Source organism: Lathamus discolor, chromosome 11 (assembly GCF_037157495.1).
Source record: "Lathamus discolor isolate bLatDis1 chromosome 11, bLatDis1.hap1, whole genome shotgun sequence".
NCBI classification, from domain to species: domain Eukaryota; kingdom Metazoa; phylum Chordata; class Aves; order Psittaciformes; family Psittacidae; genus Lathamus; species Lathamus discolor.
The window spans coordinates 1-12,940 of record NC_088894.1 but is presented as its reverse complement, the minus strand read 5'-3'; the positions used below and the strand labels follow the sequence as shown (position 1 = coordinate 12,940).

Below are 12,940 nucleotides of genomic sequence, written 5' to 3'. Positions count from 1 at the left end.
GTCTCTCCCCATTTTTCTTATAGGCCCCTTTTAAGAACTGAAAGGCTGCAGTAAGGTTTCCCCAGCACTTTCTCTTCTCTGGGTTGAACAACCCCAACCTTCTCAACCTTTCCTCATAGCAGAGGCGATTCATCCATCTAATCATATTCGTGGCCCTTCTCTGGACACTCTCCTCTCCAGCAGGTCCATGTCTTTCCTGTACTGATGACTCCAGAGCAGGATGCAGTGCTTCAGGTGGGGTCTCACCAGGTCAGAGCAGAGGGGCAGAATCACCTCTCTTGACCTGCTGGCCACACTCCTTTGGATGCAGCTGAAGATATGACTGGCCTTCTGGGCTGCAAGCGCCCATTGCCTGCTCATGTCCAATCTTTCATCCACCAGTACCCCCAAGTCCTTCTCCTCAGGGCTACTCTCAATCCCACCATCCCCCAGCCTGTATTGATTCTGGGGGTTGCCCTGACCCACATGCAGGACCCTGCACTTGGCCCCGTTGAACCTCATGAGGTTCACATGGGCCTACCCCTCGAGCCTGTCCAAGTCCCTCTGGATGGCATCCTGTCCCTCAGGTGTGTCAAGTGTACCCCTCAGCTTTGTGTCATTGAGGAGGAGGTATTGGGAATGGTTGGCAGGGATATGAGTGTGAGACAGAGAAAAGATCTGGGACAAAGGAAGTGGAAGCTTTAAGAGAATCGATTTGGTCCAGAGACCAAATCAAGCAAGAAAAGTGAAGAGATGATCGTGAATAAGAAAGTACAAAATCAGCACATATATAAATACTGCATTTCGATTCCTGTACTGAAATCAAACATGCTCTCTAAAATAGAACTGGCAATACCTAATATGAGAAATCTCACGTACCCATACCTTTTCTGTGTTTTGCATTAGCATCTGCTGGCCTAACAAGTGAGTGTTTCACCCTGCAGCTCTTTTTGATTGTGTAACTTTGGACCATTACAGCTGCAGCAACAGTACCACTAGAATAGCACTGGTATTTTGGCAATGCTGAATTTGTTCCAAGAATTTAAAACAGTAGTTCACCTGGATCTAAGTGCATCTCTGTCCACAAATCCTTTCATTCATAGCTAGACATTTTCTCCTTTTAGAAGGAAATCATGTAGTGCTATATTGTTCTACAATTTACCGGCTCCTTTGGCAGTGGGCTGGTGAGAGCTGGACCTGTAACAGTCAGTAAAGCATGAAACTGCCATGACATCGGCTGTTGGGGAGTCGGCAAGATGCCACCTTTTTTTGGTATTAGGGTATTAGAAGTTCCCAGCAGCTGTTACTGCTGCCAATTGGGATACATGCTGCTGTCACAGGTAGCCACCACTCCAGGAGTAGGAGCTGCCTCTCCCAGAAGCCGTAGTTACTACCCACACCTTCTGTCATACCAGCAGTCCCCTTTCTTCTGGGTGATCCCTACAGCTCTTCTGTCCCTTTCCTTATTCAACTTTTAGGCAGCAGAGACAGCTTTAGAAGTAAGTAGATAGTTAGGAGTTCACTGTATATTCCACAGTGGATAATTGTGTCTGACGCTCTCTCTGAATGGGAATTCTTTGGAATCCATGAGTGCCAAGAAACAAGTCATGCCCGCAGTACACAGGGCTACAAACACTCTGTCAGGGTTTTGAGAACGTTTTCTCCCCAGTCAGTAGCTTAGCAGTAATCTAACCAAACCTGTTCTGCAGAATCTAGCACTGTATACAAGTGCTGTCTCTGTAGCTCATCTTCACTCACAACTACACAACTTTTCTTAGTTTCAAATCAGACTGTAGGTATTTCTGGCCACCACTGTGGCATCTACTTAGCTTTGGGACCATCCTACGCTTGTTTTGAGTTTCTCCAGCAAGAAAGCATCTGGTCAGTTTGGACTATATGACTATGACTAAACTATAGTATAAACCACTTAGTTCACAAACTAGACTGAATCTATAAGTCTGACTGGAGTAAACAGAGCAAACAAGATTTAGGGAGAGATTGGCAAGCAAGAAACACAACAATCAAAAGGGACTTTCTGAGGATTATTTCCAAGGCAATAGGTCAGCCTGCTTTTGTATTTTAGAGAGTTACCCGAGTCTCACTGCAAATCTAAAGAAGCATTAAAAAATTAAAGAAGCTGCCTTGTTTGCTTCTGTTTATGAATGAGACTAAACTTCCCTAGCTGTACAAGAAGGCAAGGGCTTTACATTAGAAAAGAATAATGCTGCTGTCTGCTGTCATTTGTAACTGTGATACAGTTTCAACAGCAGAAACTTACTGTTTTGGATAGGACTTACTTTTTAAAGAATGAAGTCACTTTTAACAAGTAAGATGTTCTTACTTGGAGATATGACTTTGATACTACCTATTTTATGTCCCTGAAAGCATAATAATTTCATAGCAAGAACATCTATAACACTATCAGCTTACCTTGAACTTTTTGTTTGTTTGTTTAGCATTTATTTATTAATTTTATTTTTTAATGCTAGTATCTGAAGTGAATAGTATCCCTGTTCTATAGCTGAGGAAACTGCTGGACACTGTAAGTGATCTGATATCCTAAGTCTCATGCCAGTACATTACTGTCAGCCCTTTTGTCCTACTCACATCTTTTATGATAAAAATACTGGACTAATATTTCTGTTTGGATTTTGTTTGGTTTTTTTTTTTTTTTTTTGAGCAAATGACCTCATAATAAATTGCACTGCAGTAATTTATCCTTTGTGTTTAGAAGAATAATCATTTGCACACTCGGTGGCTACACAGGAAATGAAATGAACACTGGCACCAAGTATCCCCCAATTTTTAAACTACTGCTGTTGGTATTAACAACACTGATTATTGCAAATGATTCTGGCTTTTTTCTTTGCATTCAATGTAAAATACTTAGTAGCACTCTGAGGAGCCATGAAATCTGCAGGGCTTTTTAACCTGCAGTTTATGGTTTGCATCTGAAATCTGTTTTCTAAGCTTCACATATTCAAGGAAACAGAAACATTCATTTTCTTAGCCCTCCCTCTGTTCAGGTTGCTCATATTAGCACACTTGTGCATGTGTCACTCCAGAAAAATGTTTAGAACATTTCCTGTTATTTCATCCCTGGGGCTAGTTTTGAGAAATCAGCTTGTTTCAACAGTTATTCCTTCTATGTGAGCTGTGAAATAAGAAGCTGTTGGTGTAACAGCAGAAATTGTAAGTGTGTCAAGTCTCTTCCTTTGAGTAAAAGGGGGAAAAAGGTATTGCTTCAAAAAGGCAAGCTGTTCCATGCTTGCTGTGTCCTCACTTCCCTTAATAGCTTGCTCTTCTTTGACGTTCTGTAAGCACACGCTGTTAAGTTTTATTGAAATTTTTAAATAATCAACTGGGAGCAGCCACTGATGTAAAATTAATATAGCAAAGCTAAATGTGTACAGAAGGAGAAGGCAATTTTATTTTAAACAAAACTGATTTCAGGTGCTCACAGTCATTCTCCTGAAGATTTCATTCAGTCAGTGTATCGTATTTGTTTTCCTTACCCACAAGGACCAAGACACGTATGTATGGCTAATCCAATCAGGATTATTTGTGGTGAAACAGAGGACAAAGGATGCTAGATTTGGAGTCATCATCATGTTTCCTGGAATCTTGTTGCTGTGTGACCATGTGCTCATTTTAAAAGTGCCTTTTATACCCTTCAGGGACCCAGGTCTGTCAGTCATTAAGCAATGTCGTTGATTGACTGCCCATCCTTGTCTCCTGTTCTGTGAGTAGTCTAGTTTTAGATTGTCCTTTGTTTTCCCAGTCCATGTATTTCAAGACTCTGACCATGATCTCAGCGATCTGCTGGTGAAGTCAAGTCATTCCATCCTTTTGTAATTTCTTCTGGTACTATCATACATGTGTTTCTGTCTGTAATTTGTTCATTTCAACCTTAATACTCCTATTACAAATCTTTGCATTACAGAATTACATTAGGTCACACAAATAAGTTATCAAGGGAAGTGCAGAGTCTCAAACATGTGAGAAGCTATAAAGAGGATTCCAGGTTAAGTACTGTACCTGTCACACTGAGATTACATTTGGAGGCACTTCTGTGCTGGTCATTCTGGCAGAATAGCATTCATTATCAATGAAAGTCCATCAGTGTAAACCAGCTCACTCACTTGTTAAGGCATGAAAGGTACATGATATTTTAGTAACCAAACTCAATGCTATGAACACTTTTGGAAGGAGAATGGTGAGATGAACCCTCTGAAATGACTGTAAACATGTCAGTGGTCTTTCATATATTGTGCCATTGAGTGTTACCCAATAACAGTACTATAGAGGCTTTGTAAGAAGAGTTCCTGAATTTAGGTACCGGTAGCTTTGCTTGAGACGGTTAGCACTGGTCTTTCACCTATGGATCTGGTTTTGGTTGAATAATGGCCTGAAGGGTTCCTGGAAGGTCATTAAATGTCATACATTTTGTAGATAATTAAAGGTTGAGAGAACTAGGGATTAAGCATGTTTATATGAGTGTTTGAGAGCAAATACCAAACGGTAGAATAATACTGAACCAGAATAAAAAGCAGTGTTTTACGGAAGATGTTGCAGGTGAGTATAAGATGATGTTCCTACCTGTCTGATAACCAAAGGTTAACTGCTGTGTTTAGTGTTTCAAAAATTTTAACCCTGTAGTGCATTATGGTGCACTATTAGGACTTTTCCTTTGTGGGCTGAAAAGAAAAAAGAACATGTAAATTTAACAGCATCTCAGTTAAAATGAAATGTAAAGTTTGTTTGTTATAGTGATAGAGCCAGTGACAGCAAATGTTAAAAGGTAACAGCAGATCTGTGAATGGGTTTAGCAGACCCCTGATATCACCAAAAGCTGCTACAAAAGGAAGTGTTCCAGCTTGGTTAACTAAGATAACTACTGATAACAGCTGTTTGTTATTTCTGTCTCCCACTTGCACCCTGTTGCTATTGCTAATTATATCTTGTTTATCTTTGTTTTGGATGGTTCTGTTAGTAATCTTACATGCATATGTTAAAACAGAAAGGTACCATGCTTAGTTTTTAGAATGTCATGGCTGAATTTTAAAAGACCAAAGCTAAAGTAGTAAAATCAAATATATCCGATTGGAAGCTACCTCCATCTCCAAAAAAGTAACCAAGTTTCTCCTGGTGATTAGAACAGCTTATCAGCATGTCAAAGTGTGTATATGTAACACGAGGTATGATACATACACATGTATTTGTGAGTGATGAAGCATTATCTTTTAAAAGCTGCAAGACACCAAGTTGTTATCTTAAGTAGATGGTTGTCAAGTGACCAAGGCTACAGAAGAGGAAGTGGGAGAACTATGTAAATTATAAAGTTGAGAGATCAATTTAAGTAAGGCTCAATTAGTGCTACCCCAGGAATTGTAATAGGGTAAATGGTAAGACATAGAGATAGAAGAAAGATTAAAGCTTTATGTGGAATAAACACTGCTTCTTCTTGACTCCAATTCAAAGCAACTCTAGGAAAATTTGTTTCCACAGCAGTGTAAGGTGTAATTTTGCTGGTATCAGCAGACCACAATGAAAATTACTGGAAAGGATTAGAATGGAGCTGGAACAAGGAATATGCTGCTGCTGCTTTCCCTTAATTTAAATAAGTAGCTGTAAAAACTCCTGTCTTAAAGTTCCTGAGACAAGGACAGCCTTCTACTATAAGTATTTATCATTCACTGATACTATGGAAGTGGCACTGTTACAGAGCAGAAGTGCGTGAAAGTGAGTACCAATACAATTGGAATTGCATTACTTTGGTGTTGGAGGAAACCTTTTGCCATCAATAGCCTGGTTGCAATTCAGCCTGCTTAGATCTTCCTGAAGTACCCAATTTCAGGTAAATGAGTAGGCAGCAAAGTAACATCCACCTGTGTAGCACAGTGGGTGCTAATATTAACATGTAGAGATTACTGTACAGGTGTTAAAAGTGGATCATCTCACTTGTGCATTAACTGAACAGGCAGAGCACAGTTATAGCCAAAATGTGAACAAAAAGTTCCAGAAAAGCTTTGCCCCGTGTATAGGCTGCTGAGGTCATTGACTACACAGGACACAGGCACCCTGTAGAGCTTTTACGTGGAAATCATTCCTTTCCTCTTTGCGCAGCAGTAGTTCTGCTACCTCTAGAGGCAGCCACTTTGTCAAGGGCAAGGAGCTCATGCACCAGCTGGACTAAGATGTTGTTCTTTGGGGACCCAGTGCAGGTAAAGTTGAGGTACATTCTGCACTGCCAGTGCCTCTTTAAAAGGCTCTGGGTTTAGCAGAAAAAAGGCATCAGTCACAGGCAGCCACGTATCCCTGCACACAGCTACTTGGCAGGGGTCTTGCTTGTTCAAGCAGTGGCGTATTTCTTGCCTTGCAGTCTTAATCCCAAAGCAGTCAGGGGTTCAATTTACAAACACTTTTCGATATCAATTCAAGATGACAGCTGGCTTTTTACTAGCACTGTATTTCAGCCGTGTTGGTTGTTGAAACTGGCTTGGAGGCTAGAAGATACGTAGAGGGTTCTGAAATACTGGAGTAGCTGTTTCCAGGAAGCGCCTCGGGAAGCCGGAGGAACCGAGCGGCGTACGCCCCACACCGGCAGAAGAGCCCATCCCGCCTGCCACGTACTGCGTGATGCCAGCAGCGAAGTGCAACCGCTGAGCTCTCTGGCAGTAAAGGCGGGGGATTCAGAGCTCCTATGCCGCTCAGATCACAGCCGGAAGCCCCAGCGCTCTATGGTCATCCATCCACTGAGCAGCATCTTGTACATGAACGTGCCTCTGCTTTTCCCGCTTGGGGAGTGTGGCAGCAACAGTCCTAGCCTTGTCCTGTCAGTGGCAAAGGCCTGGAGTGGTTTTTGGTACGGAGGGAACGACTGCCGGAGCCGGGGCTGCCCGCGGGAAAGGTGCAGAGACGCGTCAGGGCCGTCCCCCAGTGAGCAGCTGCTGTACCCGGAGGTACACCTGGCGTCGCTGGGCTGGCGAGCGGCAGTTGCTCAGCACGCTGCCTCTGCGGTGCCGAGTAAATAAGCGGATGTTTCCATCCTGTGGCCAAAACCCGGACCTGCAGGCGGGGGGCGGGTGTGGCAGAGGATGCTACCGCTGCTGCCGTTCCCGCTTCCGGAATTCGGTACCGCAGCCGGTGCCCCGCGCATGCCCCGTAGTGCTCCTGTGCCCCCTATCGCTGTTCGCCGGAAGTGGCAACGCGATCCTGCGGGCCGGTGCCTCCCGGTAAGGAGGGGCCGGCGGTGCCGCTGAGCGGCTCTGTCCCGTTTGGGTGGCTTCAGCTCAGCTCGGCTCCCTTCGGTCAAAAGCCGGTATTCCCTCACTTTTGCCTTAGAAAGTACTGGGAAAGAGGGAATTCACTCGAAAGAGTGCTTCAGAGGCTGCCACAAGTGCTGAAGATTGTTGGAAGAAGTAAACGACCCTCAGAGATCAGCAAAACATTTTTGTACGCCTGTGGGGAAACTTTCTGGAAGAATGATGTAAGTAGCCTGATGAATATGAGGTGATCCTGCCCCTCTGCTCTCGTGAGACCTCACCTGGAGCACTGTGTGCAGTTCTGGTGTCCTCAACATATAAAGGACATGGAACTGTTGGAACAAGTCCAGAGGAGGCCACGAGGATGCTCAGGGGCTGGAGCACCTCCCGTATGAAGACAGGCTGAGGAAGTTGGGGCTGTTCAGCCTGGAGAAGAGAAGGCTGCGTGGGGACCTCAGAGCAGCTTCCAGTATCTGAAGGGGGCCTATAGGGATGCTGGGGAGGGACTCTTCGTCAGGGACTGTAGTGATAGGACAAGGGGTAACGGGTTAAAACTTAAACAGGGGAAGTTTAGATTGCATACAAGGAAGAAATTCTTTCCTGTTAAGGTGGTGAGGCACTGGAATTGGTTGCCCAGGGAGGTTGTGAATGCTCCATCCCTGGCAGTGTTCAAGGCCAGGTTGGATGAAGCCTTGGGTGGGATGGTTTAGGGTGAGGTGTCCCTGCCCATGGCAGGGAGGTTGGAACTGGATGATCTTGAGGTTCTATCCAAACATAACTATTCTATGATTCTATAATATGCATGTCTGTACGTAATGAATATGTATGCTTAGTGAATATGTATGCTTATGAATATAAGGATGGATTGTTTAGCAATTCGGAGACAGAGGTTAGGAGGAGCTGTCCCCCGTGTCTGCCGGAACCGCAATAAAGAATACCTGCTTGAACCTTGAACCCTTTGTTGGCGAGTTTGTTCCTGGAATTTTCTCCGAACCACCATAGACCCCCGTATCTCCCCTAATCCCCCCATAGATGCCGACAGACCCCATTATGGGTCTCCAGACCCTCAAATCCCCCCATATCCCCCTGTAAACACCCCATATCCCCCCCCATAGACCTCATAGAATCCCATTTAGGGACTCCAGCCAGCCATATCCCCACATAGACACCTTATCTCCCCCCATAAACACCCTGTCTCCCCCCATATCCCCCCACAGAATGCCATGTAGGCACTTGACTCCCATATTCCCCCGTAGACCCCCATAATGGGACTCGAGACCCCAAAATTCCCCTCATATTCCCCCACAGACCCCCATAATGGGACTCCAAACCCCCAAATCCCCCCATATCCTCCCATATTCCCCCACAGAACCCCATGAAGGGTCTCTAGACCACTATAGGCCCCCATGTAGAGACTCCAGACGCCCATGTCCCCCTTAATCCCCCCACAGACCCCCATAAAGGGTCTCCAAACCACCACAGAACCCCATGTAGTGACTCCAGACCACCATATGCACCCTAATCCCCCCATAGACCCGCATGTAGGGACTCCAGATGCCCAAATCCCCCCATATTCTCCCACAGAACCCCATGGAGAGAATCCAGACCCCCAAATTCCCCCCATATCCTCCCATATTCCCCCACAGAACCCCATGAAGGGTCTCTAGACCACTATAGGCCCCCATGTAGAGACTCCAGATGCCCATGTCCCTCTTAATCCCCCAATAGACACACCATATCCCCCCCTAGACTCCCATAAAGGGTCTCCAAACCACCACAGAACCCCATGTAGTGACTCCAGACTGCCATATGCCCCCTAATCCACCCACAGACTCCCATATAGGGACTCCAGACCCCCAAATCCCCCCCATCGACACCCATAATGTGACTCCAGACACCCGTATCCTCCCATATTCCCCCATGGAACCCCATGAAGGATCTCCATCACACTATATACCCCCATGTAGGGTCTCCAGACCCCCAAATCCCCCCATAGATCCCCATAATTGTACTCCAGACCCCTAAAGCCCCATATAGACCCCCATGTAGGGACTCCAGAACCCCATATTCTCCCTAATCTCCCCATAGACCCCCATAATGGGACTCCAGACCCCCAAATCCCCCCACAGAATCCCATGTAGGGCAATGGGGAGGGCAGTAGGGGAGAGGGAGAGGTAAGGGGAGGCAATGGGGAGGTAATAGGGAGTTAATAGAGGACAAGGGTGGGGTAACTGGGGTTAATGAGGGGTAACGGAAATGAGGGGGAAGCCGCTTCTGTCGAACCCCACGGAGCCACTCAGGTCCCTTCGGTCGGCTCCGCCCCTTTGGGCTGCTTCGGCTCCACTCGGTTCCCTTCGTGACAACAGCCCCGGCCCGCCCCGACTACCCCCTGCCGATGCCGGGCTGCCCCAGACCCCCTCGGTGCCCCGATTCCTCGGTTCTCCCACGTATGGAGCCGAGCTTTGCCGAGCCGAGCCGAGCCGTGCCGAGCCGAGCCGAGCCGAGCCGTGCCGTGCCGAGCCGAGCCGTGCCGTGCCGTGCCGAGCCGTGCCGTGCCGTGCCGAGCCGTGCCGTGCCGTGCCGTGCCGAGCCGTGCCGTGCCGTGCCGAGCCGTGCCGTGCCGAGCCGTGCCGTGCCGTGCCGTGCCGTGCCGTGCCGAGCCGTGCCGTGCCGAGCCGTGCCGTGCCGTGCCGAGCCATGCCGTGCCGTGCCGAGCCGAGCCGTGCCGTGCCGTGCCGAGCCGAGCCGTGCCGTGCCGTGCCGTGCCGTGCCGAGCCGTGCCGTGCCGTGCCGAGCCGAGCCGTGCCGTGCCGTGCCGTGCCGAGCCGTGCCGTGCCGTGCCGAGCCGAGCCGTGCCGTGCCGTGCCGAGCCGAACCGTGCCGAGTTGTCCCCAGCTATGGAGGGTAATGGGAGGAAATGGAGGGTGATAAGCGGGCAATGTTAGGTGTCCGCTCTTCTGGGACCCCCTGGGAGCCACTCGGGTCCCTTCGGAGGCTTCCGCACCAGCTCGGCTACATTCCGGCGGCTCCGCCCCCGGAGGAACCGGGGCACCGAGGGGGTCTGGGGCAGCCCGGCAGCGGCGGGGGGGTAGTCGCGGCGGGGAGGGGCTGCTGTCACGAAGGGAACCGAGCGGAGCCGAAGCAGCCCTAAGAGAGGGAAACGCCCGAAGGGACCCGAGTGGAGTCGAGGCCACCCGAAGGGGGCGGGGCCGCCTGAAGGGACTCGAGTACCTCCGAGGGGGTCCCAGAGGAGCCGACACCTAACATTGCCCGCTTATCGCCCTTCATTTCCTCCCATTACCCTCCATAACTGGACAGAACTGCGCACGGCTAGGCACGACACGGCTCAGCTCGTACGGCTCGGCTCGGCTCGGCAAAGCTCGGCTCCGAAGGGGGGAGAACCGAAGAACCGGGTCACCGAGGGGGTCTGGGGCAGCCCAGCAGCGGGAGGGGGGTAATCGCGGCCGGGAGTGGCTGCTGTCACGAAGGGAAACGAGCAGAGCCGAAGCAGCCCCAAGGGAGGGAGCCACCCGAAGGGACCCGAAGTCTTCCGAAGGGAACCGAGTACAGCCAAAGCCTCCCGAAGGGGGCGGAGCCGCCCCCGGGACCCGAGCGGAGGCGAAGCTTTCCGAAGGGAGCCGAGGGCGGCAGCAGCCGCCCGCGGGGGTCGAGGCCTCGCGCAGGGACCCGAGCGGAGCCGAAGCTTTCAGAAAAGACATTTTGGCTTTTTTTTTTTTTTTTTTTTTTTTTTTTAACGCATTTTTCCCATTTGTAGTCCATTTTAATGTTGTTTTTTTGAGGGTTTTGTTTTTGTATTTCTAAAGTGGTTTTGGCCATTTCCAAACCATTTTTGCAAAATTCTGACCCATTTTAACGCTTTTAACGCTTTTATGCCCACTTCTAAACCGTTTTAAGCTTTTATTTGCAATTTCTAAACTGTTTTCGCCGTTTCTAACCCATTTTTGGCCACTTCTAACCTGCAGGTGTTAGAGATGGGGGGGGCAAGTGAGTTGCTCAGTGCAGCGCTAGCTGCTGCCATCCTGTGGCCAAAACGCGGTACTGCAGGTGTTGGAGATGGGGGGGGGTGGCGGTGAGTGGCCCCGTTAAGCATCTCAACCCCCAGGCTCTCATTGGCTGAGGCGCCTGTCAGTCACTCTCAGTGCCGCCCCGTTCCCGCTCTGCCCCCCCACGGCGCCCATTGGCTGCGGCGCCTGTCAGTCACTCTCAGTCCCGCCCCGTTCCCGCTCTGCCCCCCCACGGCGCCCATTGGCTGAGGCGCCTGTCAGTCACTCTCAGTGCCGCCCCGTTCCCGCTCTGCCCCCCCACGGCGCCCATTGGCTGAGGCGCCTGTCAGTCACTCTCAGTCCCGCCCCGTTCCCGCTTTGCCCCCCCACGGCGCCCATTGGCTGAGGCGCCTGTCAGTCACTCTCAGTCCCGCCCCGTTTCCGCTCTGCCCCCCCACGGCGCCCATTGGCTGAGGCGCCTGTCAGTCACTCTCAGTGCCGCCCCGTTTCCGCTTTGCCCCCCCACGGCGCCCATTGGCTGAGGCGCCTGTCAGTCACTATCAGTGCCGCCCCGTTTCCGCTCTCCCCCCCCACGGCGCCCATTGGCTGAGGCGCCTGTCAGTCACTCTCAGTCCCGCCCCGTTCCCGCTCTGCCCCCCCACGGCGCCCATTGGCTGAGGCGACTGTCAGTCACTCTCAGTCCCGCCCCGTTCCCGCTTTGCGACCCCACGGCGCCCATTGGCTGAGGCGCCTGTCAGTCACTCTAAGTCCCGCCCCGTTTCCGCTCTGCCCCCCCCACGGCGCCCATTGGCTGAGGCGCCTGTCAGTCACTCTCAGTGCCGCCCCGTTTCCGCTCTGCCCCCCCACGGCGCCCATTGGCTGAGGCGCCTGTCAGTCACTCTCAGTCCCGCCCCGTTCCCGCTCTGCCCCCCCACGGCGCCCATTGGCTGAGGCGCCTGTCAGTCACTCTCAGTCCCGCCCCGTTACCGCTCTGCCCCCCCACGGCGCCCATTGGCTGAGGCGCCTGTCAGTCACTCTCAGTCCCGCCCCGTTCCCGCTCTGCCCCCCCACGGCGCCCATTGGCTGAGGCGCCTGTCAGTCACTCTCAGTCCCGCCCCGTTCCCGCTCTGCCCCCCCACGGCGCCCATTGGCTGAGGCGCCTGTCAGTCACTCTCAGTGCCGCCCCGTTCCCGCTTTGCCCCCCCACGGCGCCCATTGGCTGAGGCGCCTGTCAGTCACTCTCAGTGCCGCCCCGTTCCCGCTCTGCCCCCCCACGGCGCCCATTGGCTGAGGCGCCTGTCAGTCACTCTCAGTCCCGCCCCGTTCCCGCTCTGCCCCCCCACGGCGCCCATTGGCTGAGGCGCCTCTCAGTCACTCTCAGTGCCGCCCCGTTCCCGCTCTGCCCCCCCACGGCGCCCATTGGCTGAGGCGCCTGTCAGTCACTCTCAGTGCCGCCCCGTTCCCGCTCTGCCCCCCCACGGCGCCCATTGGCTGAGGCGCCTGTCAGTCACTCTCAGTCCCGCCCCGTTCCCGCTCTGCCCCCCCACGGCGCCCATTGGCTGAGGCGCCTCTCAGTCACTCTCAGTGCCGCCCCGTTCCCGCTCTGCCCCCCCACGGCGCCCATTGGCTGAGGCGCCTGTCAGTCACTCTCAGTCCCGCCCCGTTCCCGCTCTGCCCCCCCACGGCGCCCAT

At 51.2% G+C, this 12,940-nt stretch overlaps 1 long non-coding RNA gene across 1 annotated transcript in view; it reads left to right on the top strand.

Annotated features, from left to right (window-relative positions):
• The window catches only part of LOC136020252 (uncharacterized), a 46,913-nt gene extending 38,715 nt beyond the window's left edge, over positions 1-8,198 (top strand). Inside the window, exon 3 of the long non-coding RNA XR_010615257.1 lies at positions 3,657-8,198. This is a non-coding gene — a long non-coding RNA (uncharacterized LOC136020252). The remainder of the gene's footprint in view (positions 1-3,656) is intronic.
• Positions 8,199-12,940: the final 4,742 nt, after the last annotated feature.